General features: G+C 44.5%; 1 pseudogene; it reads right to left on the reverse strand.

Annotated features, from left to right (window-relative positions):
- Positions 1-448: 448 nt before the first annotated feature.
- LOC135552908 (AFG3-like protein 1) lies at positions 449-14,516 on the reverse strand (annotated as a pseudogene).
- Positions 14,517-14,524: the final 8 nt, after the last annotated feature.

A 14,524-nucleotide genomic window follows, 5' to 3' on the forward strand; every position in this document is an offset into this window, starting at 1 on the left:
CCATTGGGGGAGAGAAAAGATTGCAGTTTCACAGTTCTACACAGTTTGCCGTAGGGTGGAGAAACATTCCTGCAGTTTTTAATGTGATATCGGAGTGAGACTGATGAACAAAATCGTTGGGAGCCTCCCGGACGCTATTTCGACCATAACAAGTTTAGATAGCTAGTAACTCCATAATCTAAAGAAAATTGCTAATTGACTAACATAACAGAAAAACTGATGCGCAACCAAATGTAGAAATTGCACCTGGTGTATTTTAACTCACAACAATAAGTTGGGGGGGGGGGATTGACCCAAGGGCCTTCAAAATGGGGGCTTCCGACAGCAACCCATCCTTGATGTACATGATCACATATTCATACAAAAATTGTCAGACATACTCATCCAACACACAATGAAAAGGTCAAACAATGAATACTATACAACTAAACTCAGCAAAAAAACATCCTCACTGTCAACTGCATTTATTAACAGCAAACTTAACATCTGTAAATATTTGTATGAACATAACGAGATACAACAACTGAAACAAACTGAACAAGTTCCACAGACATGTGACTAACAGAAATGGAACAATGTGTCCCTGAACAAAGGGGGGGGGTCAAAATTAGCCCTCACCCTCCGATCCAACAGGTCCCAGACGTGCTCAATGGGATTGCGATCCGGGCTCTTCGCTGGCTATGGCAGAACACTGACATTCCTATCTTGCAGGAAGTCATGCACAGAACGAACAGTATGGCTGGTGGCATTGTCATGCTGGAAGGTCATGTCAGGATGAGCCTGCAGGAAGGGTACCACATGAGGGAGGAGGACGTCTTCCCTGTAACGCACAGCATTGAGATTGCCTGCAATGACAACAAGCTCAGTCCGATGATGCTGTGACACACCGCCTCAGTCCATGAAGGACCCTCCACCTCCAAATCGATCCCGCTGCAGAGTACAGGCCTTGATGTAACCCTCATTCCTTCGACGAGAAACGCAAATCCAACCATCACTCCTGGTGAGACAAAAGCGTGACTCGTCAGTGAAGAGCACTTTTTGACAGTCCTGTCTGGTCCAGCAATGGTGGGTTTGTGCCCATAGGCGACGTTGTTGCCGGTGATGTCTGAGGAGGACCTGCCTTACAACAGGCCTACAAGCCCTTAGTCCAGCCTCTCTCAGCCTATTGCGGACAGTCTGAGCACTGATGGAGGGATTGTGCGTTCCTGGTGTAACTCGGGCAGTTGTTGTTGCCATCCTGTACCTGTTGCAGGTGTGATGTTCGCATGTACCGATCCTCTGCAGGTGTTGTTACACGTGTTCTGTCACTGCGAGGATGATCAGCTGTCCATCCTGTCTCCCTGTAGCGTTGTCTCAGGCTTCTCACAGTACAGACATTGCAATTTATTGCCATGGCCACATCTGCAGTCCTCATGCCTCCTTGCAGCATGACTAAGGCACATTCACGCAGATGAGTAGGGACCCTGCGCATCTTTCTTTTGGTGTTTTTCAGAGTCAGTAGAGAGGCCTCTTTAGTGTCCTAAGTTTTCATAACTTTGACCTTAATTGCCTACCGTCTGTAAGCTGTTATTAACAACCGTTCCACAGGTGCATGTTCATTCATTGTTTAAGGTTCATTGAACAAGCATGGGAAACCGTGTTTAAACCCTTTACAATGAAGATCTGTGAAGTTATTTGGATTTTTACGAATTATCATTGAAAGACAGGGTCCTGAAAAAGGGACATTTCTTATTTTGCTGAGTTTATAAAAACATTATATTTTCCCTGTGACAAAGATGTGACGACCATGGTCTCTAGGGCCTTAGAATGACCACACAGGCCCTGAAATGCACTATGGTCAGGAAAAGGAGGAACATAGTGCAGCAGGGAATCTCCAGGGAAGGAAAGGAACAGCATGGTGGAGGAGTGGATATCCTTCACAGATTGATGAATCTCATGCCCTGCAAAACCAAAATACAGGAACACGTTTTTGCATTCCCATTTGAATGAAAAAAGTCTCCATGAGAATTTCCACAATCTAGGCAGTTGGAGCAGATTCCCTGCTGAACCCCACAATCCTCAATCTGTAGCCATCAGGGACACGGTGCAGGGGTGCCTTCTTAAACCTGACACCCTATCAAGATATCAGTCTGTCTGGGTCATGTCAAGTGCCCTCCCCTGACCATATGAAGTCTCAACATGTCCCTCCAATGGCCTAGTTGGGTGTGTTTGCATTGCTGCTCCTGGGGGGGGCTCTTCCATCCCCTGGTCCTTGTTCCAGTTCCTGGGGCCCTCAGGAAAGGAGGTGTCCTACTCCATGGCCCCCGTCCCCTCCACAAACTCCTCATACGTAGACTTCTCCTCGTAAGGGCGAGGACCTAGCAGCTCCAGAATATCAGCCTTGTCCAGAACCTCCTTCTCCAGGAGACGCCTCCCCACCTGGAGGGGAGACACAGGGGAGCGGATGGAGGTTAGACCACTTTTCAACCATGTTCTACAGTTGAAGTCGGAAGGTTACATACACCTTAGCCAAGTAAATTTAAACTCAGTTTTTCCACAATTCCTGACATTTAATCCTAGTAAACATTTCCTGTATTAGGTCAGTTATGATCGCCACTTTATTTTAAGAATGTGAAATGTCAGAATAATAGTAGAGAGAACAATTTCAGCTTTTATTTCTTTCATCACATTCACAGTGGGTCAGAAGTTTACATACACTCAATTAGTATTTGGTAGCATTGCCTCAAAATTGTTTAACTTGGGTCAAACGTTTTGGGTAGCCTTCCACAAGCTTCCCACAAAAAGTTGGGTGAATTTTGGCCCCTTCCTGCTGACAGAGCTGGTGTAACTGAGTCAGGTTTGTAGGCCTCCTTGCTCGCACACGCTTTTTCAGTTCTGCCCACAAATTTTCTATAGGATTGAGGTCAGGGCTTTTCGATGGCCACACCAATACCTTGACTTTGTTGTCCTTAAGCCATTTTGCCACAACTTTGGAAGTATGCTTGGGGTCAATGTCCATTTGGAAGACCCATTTGTGACAGAGCTTTAACTTCCTGATTGATATCTTGACATGTTGCTTCAATATATCCACATAATTGTCCTCCCTCATGATGGCATCTATTTTGTGAAGTGCACCAGTCTCTCCAGCAGCAAAGCACTCCCAGGGCATGATGCTGCCACCCCCGTGCTTCACAGTTGGGATGACGTTCTTCGGCTTGCAAGCCTCCCCCTTTTTCCTCCAAACATAACAATGGTCATTATAGCCAAACAGTTCTATTTTTGTTTCATCAGACCAGAGGACTTTACTCCAAAAAGTATGATATTTGTCCCCATGTGCAGTTGCAAACCATACTCTGGCTCTTAATTGGCGGTTTTGGAGCAGTGGCTTCTTCCTTGCTGAGCGGCCTTTCAGGTTATGTCAATATAGGACTTGTTTTACTGTGGATATAAATACTTTTGTACCTGTTTCCTCCAGTATCTTCACAAGGTCCTTTGCTGTTGTTTTGGAATTGATTTGCACTTTTCGCACCAAAGTATGTTAATCTCTAGGAGACAGAACGCGTCTCCTTCCTGAGTGGTATGACGGTTGCGTGGTCCCATGGTGTTTATACTTGTTCATCTGTACATGTGGTACCTTCAGGCATTTGGAAATTGCTCCCAAGGATGAACCAGACTTGTGGAGGTCTACAATTTATTTTCTGAGATCTTGGCTTATTTCTTTTGTTTTTCCCATGAGGTCAAGCAGAGGCACTGAGTTTGAAGGTAGGCCTTGAAAAACATCCACAGGTACACCAATTGACTCAAATGATGTCATTTAGCCTACAAGAAGCTTCTAAAGCCATTACATACTTTTCTGGAATTTTCCAAGCTGTTAAAAAGGCAGTCAACTTAGTGTATGTAAATTTCTGACCCACTGGAATTGTGATACAGTGAATTATAAGTGAAATAATCTGTCTGTAAACAATTGTTGGAAAAATTACTTGTGTCATGCACAAAGTAGATGTCCTAACCGACTTGCCAAAACTATAGTTTGTCAATAAGAAATGTGTGGAGTGGTTGAAAAACAAGTTTTAATGACTCCAACCTAGGGGCATGTAAACTTCTGACTTCAACTGTATATACCTTGTTTATCTCCAGGTATAGACAACAACGATACTCAGCCTTAAATTTGATCTGTTATTTACGTATTAGTGTACCTGAGGTTTGATTATAAACGTTGTTTGACTTGTTTGGAGAATTTTATTGATAACGTTTGGGATTAATTTTGTATGCATTTTCAAGAAGGGAAACAGGTGGATTATTGAATGAAGCGTGCCAGCTAAACTGAGTTTTTGGGGATATAAAGAAGGACTTTATCAAACAAAATGGCCATTTGTGATGTAGCTGGGACCTTTTGGAGTGCCAACAGAAGAAGATCTTCAAAGGTAAGGCATTTATATTATCGCTATTTCTAACTTTTGTGGCGCCCCTGCCTGGTTGAAAAATGTTTTTAATGCTTTTGTGTGCGGGGCGCTGTCCTCAGATAACCGCATGGTGTGCTTTTTCCATAAAGACTTTTTGAAATCCTACACAGCGGCTGGATTAACAAGAAGTTAAGCTTTATTTTGATGTATGACACTTGTATTTTCATCAAAGTTAAGTAAGACTATTTCTGAATTTGAATTTTGCGCTCTGCAATTTCACCGGATGTTGCCGAGGTGGGTCGCTAGCGGAACGCCTGCGCCAGAAAGGTTAAGAGACTTGGACCTCCTCTTTCGATATCTCACTCCTCTGTCACCATCTCTCTCCTACATACCCCTCTCTTACCCCCTCCCTCCCCCTCACCTTCTCCACCACATCTCTCTTCTCAGTGATGAGCTGCTGTGTGCGTTGGAAGGCAGCGTCTATGAGTGAGCGGACCTCCTGGTCTATGAGCTGTACACAGACAAACACACCTGGCCCTGCACTCACCAGTGAAGCCAGGTGTGAGGGCAGCTAGTTTCCTGGCCAAAGCTTCAGATGGACGCTCTGCCCTTTATGTCTGGTGGACCTGAGAGGAGGAGGAGGAGGAGAAGAAAGAGAAAGAGAGAGAGAGAGAGAGAGAGAGAGAGAGAGAGAGAGAGAGAGAGAGAGAGAGAGAGAGAGAGAGAGAGAGAGAGAGAGAGAGAGAGAGAGAAGAAGAGAGAGAGAGAGAATTTGAATTAGTGTAGGGATAGAAAGGGAAAAATAAGGGGGATCGGGTTTGACAGGGAGGAAGTGTAACACATTTATGGGAACGGATGACTGGCCCAGGCAGGAGAGGAAGAGGGAAACATTGACACCCTAGTCAGAAGGCCCAGCGGAGCAGCTTGCCTCCTATCCCTAATGGTTACTGTCCTCCGGATACATAACCTTTCGGTATATAGAAGCTCTCGCTCAGGCTGCAGTTAGTTTCCATGACAGACAGAAGACTGCAGGCCAGTGAGACCAGGCCAGAGCTGCCTACCATTGTACAGCTGGACTGGACTTTGGGGAAAATGGATCCCAGCCATCAGAAATAGCCTAGATCAGCCATCTCACCTCACTCACAAAGAGTACAACCACATGACATAACATGTTACTGCAATGTTGGGCACAGCTCAAATCAGACCGCTATCGACACAGATAAGACAATTAGGCAAGTTATGAGATCACTGATAATGGCAAAAACATTTTGCAGTCAGTGCTTTTGCACCTGTACTTTTGCCAAGGATGTGACCAAAAATATGTCTGTGCACTTAAAGTTCTCACTTCTAAAATGGCTTGATTACAAGGACGAATTGCGAGTACAAAAACCACAGGCAAGCTTTTACTGCAGTGCTGAGATGGGGTAATGTCAAACTGTAATCATGTTGGCAAGGGCTGTAGGGAGTGGTTTCACTACCCAGGGAAAGGGGACAAAAAGGGCTGTAGGGAGTGGTTTCACTACCCAGGGAAAGGGGACAAAAAGGGCTGTAGGGAGTGGTTTCACTACCCAGGGAAAGGGGACAAAAAGGGCTGTAGGGAGTGGTTTCACTACCCAGGGAAAGGGGACAAAAGGGCTGTAGGGAGTGGTTTCACTACCCAGGGAAAGGGGACAAAAAGGGCTGTAGGGAGTGGTTTCACTACCCAGGGAAAGGGGACAAAAAGGGCTGTAGAGTGGTTTCACTACCCAGGGAAAGGGGACAAAAAGGGCTGTAGGGAGTGGTTTCACTACCCAGGGAAAGGGGACAAAAAGGGCTGTAGGGAGTGGTTTCACTACCCAGGGAAAGGGGACAAAAAGGGCTGTAGGGAGTGGTTTCACTACCCAGGGAAAGGGGACAAAAAGGGCTGTAGGGAGTGGTTTCACTACCCAGGGAAAGGGGACAAAAAGGGCTGTAGGGAGTGGTTTCACTACCCAGGGAAAGGGGACAAAAAGGGCTGTAGGGAGTGGTTTCACTACCCAGGGAAAGAGGGACAGGGAAAGGGGAAAAAGGGCTGTAGGGAGTGGTTTCACTACCCAGGGAAAGGGGACAAAAAGGGCTGTAGAGTGGTTTCACTACCCAGGGAAAGGGGACAAAAAGGGCTGTAGAGTGGTTTCACTACCCAGGGAAAGGGGACAAAAAGGGCTGTAGAGTGGTTTCACTACCCAGGGAAAGGGGACAAAAAAAAAGGGCTGTAGGGAGTGGTTTCACTACCCAGGGAAAGGGGACAAAAAGGGCTGTACCCAGGGAAAGGGGACAAAAAGGGAGTGGTTTCACTACCCAGGGAAAGGGGACAAAAAGGGCTGTAGGGAGTGGTTTCACTACCCAGGGAAAGGGGACAAAAGGGCTGTAGGGAGTGGTTTCACTACCCAGGGAAAGGGGACAAAAAGGGCTGTAGGGAGTGGTTTCACTACCCAGGGAAAGGGGACAAAAAGGGCTGTAGGGAGTGGTTTCACTACCCAGGGAAAGGGGACAAAAAGGGCTGTAGGGAGTGGTTTCACTACCCAGGGAAAGGGGACAAAAAGGGCTATAGAGTGGTTTCACTACCCAGGGAAAGGGGATAAAAAGGGCTGTAGGGAGTGGTTTCACTACCCAGGGAAAGGGGACAAAAAGGGCTGTAGAGTGGTTTCACTACCCAGGGAAAGGGGACAAAAAGGGCTGTAGGGAGTGGTTTCACTACCCAGGGAAAGGGGACAAAAAGGGCTATAGAGTGGTTTCACTACCCAGGGAAAGGGGACAAAAAGGGCTATAGAGTGGTTTCACTACCCAGGGAAAGGGGACAAAAAGGGCTGTAGAGTGGTTTCACTACCCAGGGAAAGGGGACAAAAAGGGCTGTAGGGAGTGGTTTCACTACCCAGGGAAAGGGGACAAAAAGGGCTGTAGGGAGTGGTTTCACTACCCAGGGAAAGGGGACAAAAAGGGCTGTAGAGTGGTTTCACTACCCAGGGAAAGGGGACAAAAAAAGGTCTTAATCACATTCATTTCAGCCAGGGCTGTATGGGACTAGAATATGGAGACTAGACAGTGGTCTAACATAAATAGACCAGGAGTTTTTCACTGACCACATGACCCAACTGCAAAAAACTCTGGGCTCTAGTTAGAATTTATAGCGCAGGGTTTTTCCTGTTTTTTTTATTTTTATTTCACCTTTTTTTAACCAGGTAGGCTAGTTGAGAACAAGTTCTCATGTACAACTGTGACCTGGCCAAGATAAAGCAAAGCAGTGTGAACAGACAACACAGAGTTACACATGGAGTAAACAATTATTAACAAGTCAATAACACAGTAGAAAAAAAGAGAGTCTATATATACATTGTGTGCAAAAGGCGGTAGGAGAGGAGGTAGGCGAATAATTACAATTTTGCAGATTAACATTGGAGTGATAAATGATCAGATGGTCATGTACAGGTAGAGATATTGGTGTGCAAAAGAGCAGAAAAGTAAATAAATATAAACAGTATGGGGATGAGGTAGGTAAAAATTGGGTGGGCTATTTACCGATAGACTATGTACAGCTGCAGCGATCGGTTAGCTGCTCAGATAGCAGATGTTTAAAGTTGGTGAGGGAGATAAAAGTCTCCAACTTCAGCGATTTTTGCAATTCGTTCGAGTCACAGGCAGCAGAGAACTGGAACGAAAGGCAGCCAAATGAGGTGTTGGCTTTAGGGATGATCAGTGAGATACACCTGCTGTTCAGGTTAAACACCTTTCCCTAAACTCACAGGGCCAAGCTAGCTCGTTGCTGTGGTAATGGGGGTCAGGAGAGGCGGGACAGCACTGGACAGGCATGGCGTGCTAATGTCATGAGATATGCCGGCTGGCTCAGGCTGGGTAATCCCTCAATAGACTGCGCTGAAGATGCTAATCCAATGACAGGGTAGAAAACTCATTCTGTTTGGAGGCTGTGTTGACCAGAGAGGAAGAGTTGTCAGAGAGCAGAACCAGAACACCAGAGCAAAGAAAGCAAGGCTAATGCCACGTCATACAGGGGACTCTATTCCAGGTAAACCATGTTTAATCCAGGTAAACTACGCTCTTTGAGTCACAGTACTGAACACACTGATAAAGCACTTTTTAAGTAGCTTTAACTGTAGAAATAAACATCATTGTGTATACCCTATAGCGGCTAGGTAGCAGCATCTACCCAACTCCACATACTGTGACGTATATGTAGAATGCACTGTATATGTGAGGTACTGATAGAGTTGGACTCTGAAAGAGGGGCCAATGAATTGTCTGATTGTCTAACTTTAGCAGGGCCTAATCTGCCTCTACCTGTCGCCACTGATCAACACAGCCATTGTTACAGACTATCTGTACCTACTATAGTATTTAGATAATTGACATAATGTAGAGCAATGACAGAAATAAACAGGTCCTGGCCACACAGATGCTATTTATGGCGTGGACTGACTGTACCGTACCTATGTAAATCTGTCTGTCGAAGCGCCCAGGTCTCATCAGTGCTGGGTCCAGGATGTCTGGTCGGTTGGTTCCAGCCAGAAATCCACCCTGTTATCCAACTGTCCCTCTTCCTCCCCTCTCCACCAGGGCAGTACTCACCCTGGCTGGACCCACGCCAACAAACATCTCCTGGAACTCCGATCCGTTGGCGGTGATGAAGGGGACATTAGCCTCTCCGGCTGTGGCCTTGGCTAGCAGGGTCTTCCCTGTGCCGGGGGGACCCGACAACAATGCACCCTGGGAAGCACATGGTCATAGCTGGTATAAGTGGACACTCTTGTGAGTCCTTGGAGGTTAGAGTGCAGTGGTGACTGAGATGCAAAGGAAATGTCTATGCAAACAAACAGCCAATTAACTATAATCTCAGCTCTTCATACTGCATAGACAAATTAAACTGCACAGTGTTTTCCTGACATGGTCATGAAATCCAACACACTGCTATTTTTTCTCTTGGTGAGCATCATCCTGAACAACAGGTTAATCCGAGTAGTGTTTCAGATGCTGGTATGGTTTCTAAAGAAAGAGTTACCTTGGGGATCTTGGCTCCCAGGTCCTGGTACTGCCGGGGGTTCTTCAGGAAGTTGACAAACTCTAGGATCTCCAGCTTGGCCACTTCGCAGCCCTCCACATCCTTAAATCTCACGTCAATGTTGTCCTTCATGATCTTGGCCTTGGATTCGCCCATGCTGAAGGGGTTGCCCCGCCCCCCGCCACAGCCTCCTGCCATTGGTCCCTGGCGCATGGTGAAGAGCAGGAAGCCAACCAGCAACAGGGTTGGAAGAATGCTCATCAGGAAAGTACTATATATAAATAAAAGAGAGGAGAGATCAGCATTAAGGGGCCAATCGATCTATCAACATCTCCAGGGTCAGTGAGAGCATGATAGAGAGGACCTTCAAATGAGCTTCAACCCCACAGCTCCTAATCTGAACAACATTCAAATAAAGTCTTCCTGTTCCCACAGCTCTCCACCCATGCAATGGCCTAGACCTCATGATGTCTCACCCGTCGCTCTCGCTTCCATAGATCACAGGTACTCTGTGTGTAGAGTCCAGGCCCATCTCCTGCTGGGCCAGCTCCAGGTTGTGTTCAAACGTCTCCACGCTGCTGATGTTGAACCACAGGTAGCTCTGTGACACATAGAGAGACAAGGGGATGTGAACACACTTATAACTGTTGGCATTCCTCACTGGTTAAATTCTAAGCAAAACATTATGGAACGTAACCACATAAGACTAAAGAATACATCTAAATCCAAATGCTTATCTTACTAACTTGTAAACTCTATACATGTCTTGAAGTCCAAAGAAAGGGGACCTATCGATAGTAAAAAAAAAAAAAAAAAGACTCCCAAATGTCTCCCCTGTGATTATTTGGTACATACCACCTCTGATGTATTGACTCCATGCACTGGGATGACTCTGACATACTGTTTGTTGACTACCTCCAGACGGTCCACCTGTACAGAGAACACATCAGACACATCAAAGAATGAAGACCTCAGACTCACCGTTCCACACACAAACAATGACATAACAGCTCCAGGCATGAAAACACATGCAATAATACTTTACTTATGGGTCTTATAAAACGTTATTACATTGTAACTAGTGCAGAACAGTAATCTAGTATATCCCCCATCTCTCACCAGTCTTCTGGTCAGGTAGTTATTTACAAAGTCCTTCCAGGAGACCTCCTTCCCAGTCTCTCGGAAGTAGAAATACAGGAACGCAGAGGCCATGCCGGCGAATCTGATCGCGACATTGCGCGTGGTCTTCTCATCCCAGGGGAAATCATTCTGTCAGATTCAGAGAAAACAATGAGGGGAAACAGGGTGGAAATGATGTATACAGAAGACCGTCTCATCAACACACACACAAGCGAACACACAGACACAGTGTCTGAGTGGAAGCAGGCAGAGTGGGGCTCTGGCCACAGTCTGTCTCCCTCTCATGCAAACTGTCAACTCCCCCATTAGTAGTGTGATAAAAGGTGATCCTTTATCCTCTTACACAGCAGCCCTTCAGAAATAGAACTCAACTTTTTTTACTTTCCTTTCTCTTCCATTACATAACAGGCTGCCAAACAAGGCATTATTGACTGACGTGTTTATGTAGCGTCTCTGGTTCAGATCAGGTAGCTTAAGGGGTGGAAAATCAAACATGAATGATGACAGAGTGCTGTTGCTACGGAGAACACAGGCACACCTTGTTTGTTTACATGTCTGCTCTGTAGAAAGCGGAGGCTTTGAAAACAGACCTGGAAGCGTGTCCACCAGTCTGATTCATCCTTCCTTCCGCCACTCCTCCTCTCTCTCTCGCCACCTGCATTTGATCCCCCTTCTCCTCCGCCCTGAGATTCTGGCTCTTTGGTCTTCTCATCTAAACAAGCAAAATGACACAAGAAATTAAATCACAGACAACTGGCTGTCCATCATTGACATCCCAGTGTTTGAACAGTGTGCCAGTAGAGAGACAGGATATAGGCATTCAGTCATACCTCCGGTCTCTTCAGATGATTTGTTCACTCCAGGAGTGTCCTCACTCTTTGGGAAGAACTTCTCAAATCCTGAAGCAATTAAAACACGGAATTAGCATAGGGATTAAAGATGTAGGATGCAATCAAACAACAAGAAAAATGAATTGCACAGTCATCTGTAATTTCCATGGTCATTACATGCATTGATGATAACATAACATCAACACATTCCTGGTGTTGGAGTGATTTACCTCGTGGGGATTGGAACTGAGCAATCGAGCCAATGTGTAAATGCATTGATTTAATCCCATGGGATTGATTCTTTTTAATGTGGAACACTGAGGAGAGAGCAGGATTGGATTAACACAGCCTACCTTGAATCTCATATTTGAATGGGTTAACATATCTGCATTAGGCTACTGATATTCAACAATACACAGTTGAATACAATTCATTTGTTATTCACTGAATATTCTAATTATGCTCCCAAGCATTTAAATGGGTATAGCAACAGACTTACTTTTTATAGTTTACTCTCTGTTAGTCAGCCCCTCTACAAAACATTTTGGATGTGCATCATTTTTTTATCCCTTTTACTATTCACTGAATATAAAACACATCCACACATCATAATAACTGATTCTTATTATAGTAAATAATATTAAAACGTCCTTAATAAACAGATTAACTCATTGAACTGATGTTAGGCTATAAAAGCATCGATTTGGCAAAAGGCCCTAGAATGTTTCACGCAATTTGGGTCAAGGCTAGAAAAATAGGAAAGTCTCCGATACCGTTGCGACGGGATGCAGTTTATCACATTTACGTCAAAAGTAGACTTATTTTGCATTTTATCTAAACCTAACAAATTGTCCTAACTTTAACCAAATTATCATAAAATATTACGATAATTCTCCTAACCTGCTACGAAAAGTCAAATCTGACGTTAATTTGATAAAAACTGGAGAGATCCCTTCTAGCCATGACCCATAATGTGCTGCAGCGGAGACGAACCTTCCCCATAGAACGCAGCAACTCGATGTTATGAAATGAATGAGGGGGGAAAAGTTTCATAAACAAGGGATCTTTATGCAAGAAACTCTTTGTGACAAAGTTCATCAAGTAAAGGCAAACAAGGCTTAATCATACATTTGTAAATATATTGTAAATTTGGCATTAATGAATTATATCATTACATGGTTTTTTGCAAGTTGACGGCAGACGGAATTATTTAAAGAAATGACACCCTACCTTCGATGACGCGCTAACGTTACTGTAGCGAAAAGCTGCCGGGATGATGGCGCAGCCTCTGCCCCAAGCCTGCACCCCGTTCCGCAGGGGCACAACACTCACTGAAAGCAGCCCCATCATGCGAACCATATTTCGACTGATGCAGACAGAGTATCCCCCTGTTGCGGTAGATCGACTCCGAGCCTCAACTGTTTAAAACTAGCTACGATTACACAGAATGAGATAAACCAAGTCATCAACCATATATAAGCCTGACGTAAAATAATGTAAACAAAAAGTAACATTCACAAATACGTATCTATGCATCTATGATTGCTGTCAATCATTCGTGTTGTGAATTGTACAATAAGGAAATTCGATTAATTCTAGTTAAAGTATTCACATGTTATTGTTTTTATGTTCGTGCATTCCCACGACCTCATCGGGTCCTTCGAAGGACCAGACCGCTCCATTGCGATTGGTCAATATGCGTGGAACGAAAAAATATAAAAAATGCGTGGAACGATAACAACAAGTGAAGCTTATGAAAATGAGGGCGTTCTATTAACCCGAGCCGCAGTGCACATGTCTATGAACGAGCAAACGCGGTGAAGCGCCCTTCTCAAACCTTACAATAATCTGTAAGGTTGTCAACAAGGTAGCAAGGTCCATAAATGTACATTTCCTGTCCATAACACATATGTTCGAATTTTCGAACTAGTTTTCATTGGGATGGGAAGGCAGATAAAGCATTTTTATAAAAAAATAAAAAAATCACTTGTGCATGTGAAAATACCGAATCATACTCTTCACTCCACGTGCTTGATCTAGCCTCGGCTATGTGACTTTTCTTTGGAGCCTACTTCACCGTGGGCTTTGAACCACGGATGTGGGGGGCACCTGGCTCACCCCAAGGAGGCAGAACGGTTCCAAAACGAACGCACACCTGCCCAAACTCCTGCCACCAGGGTAACCCGGGCCAGATAATTGAATCTCTTCATTCACTGGTCACATTTTCCACGATGATCAGTCAGAAACAATCTTTATATACAGTTTACTGTTGGTACACTGTTCAAAACAGCATTTAGTATGGCCACGGCACATAGTAATATTTGCATTAGCCTCTGCCACAGGCCTGGAGCCAAGGGCTACATTGGCAAAGGCTGCCACAGTGTCAGCTAAAACAACTCCTCACAACAGAATTCATTAGTACATTATTCATGCTTAATGTCACATGACCTTACAATTCATGTTTATATCTGGATTTTCACTAACACATGGAACATTACACTTGCATGTTATCAAGAACATTATGCAGAGAAAAACATAACACGGCCAAACACGCATTATTTTAAAACAAATAATTTGTCAACATAAACATTTACACGCTCATGTGTCCAGAAGTATCATTGGTCAGCTCAAGGAATGTGCCATACTTTGAGGCGGGCTGCAAACCACCCCACAACAATACTGTTAAATAAATGACTTGATCAATGGGTAAATGCACACAGTGTTCAACTAGATTTCCAAACATTTCAGCACACAATGTCAAATTAAGATATAGTTAATCAGCACATCATAATGAGCTCTCCTTGACTTTACCCTCTTGACATTGTTTACATGACTGCCCAATAATTCTACTGTGAAAAAGTACTGCGTTAAAGTTCCCTAAGACATAACATACAAACCACATGTTCTCTTAAGTGTTTCAGGCAGATAATTTTGTTTGAACAAACAAATAATCAAAACCAATTTTAGTGTCATTGTCCATCACGTAACACATTGTTTCACAACAGGGGGTGAAATACCTCATGCCCCTAGGGAAGTAGTTTTGAAGAACTATGACCTAACCTCACTAGAAATACCTGGCTCTTATTATCAATGCCAGTTAAGGCCTGTAGGTGAATGGTAGTTTTTGTTAAATTCCAAATTTG

The sequence above is a fragment of the Oncorhynchus masou genome, chromosome 2 (genome assembly GCF_036934945.1).
Source record: "Oncorhynchus masou masou isolate Uvic2021 chromosome 2, UVic_Omas_1.1, whole genome shotgun sequence".
Taxonomy (NCBI): domain Eukaryota; kingdom Metazoa; phylum Chordata; class Actinopteri; order Salmoniformes; family Salmonidae; genus Oncorhynchus; species Oncorhynchus masou.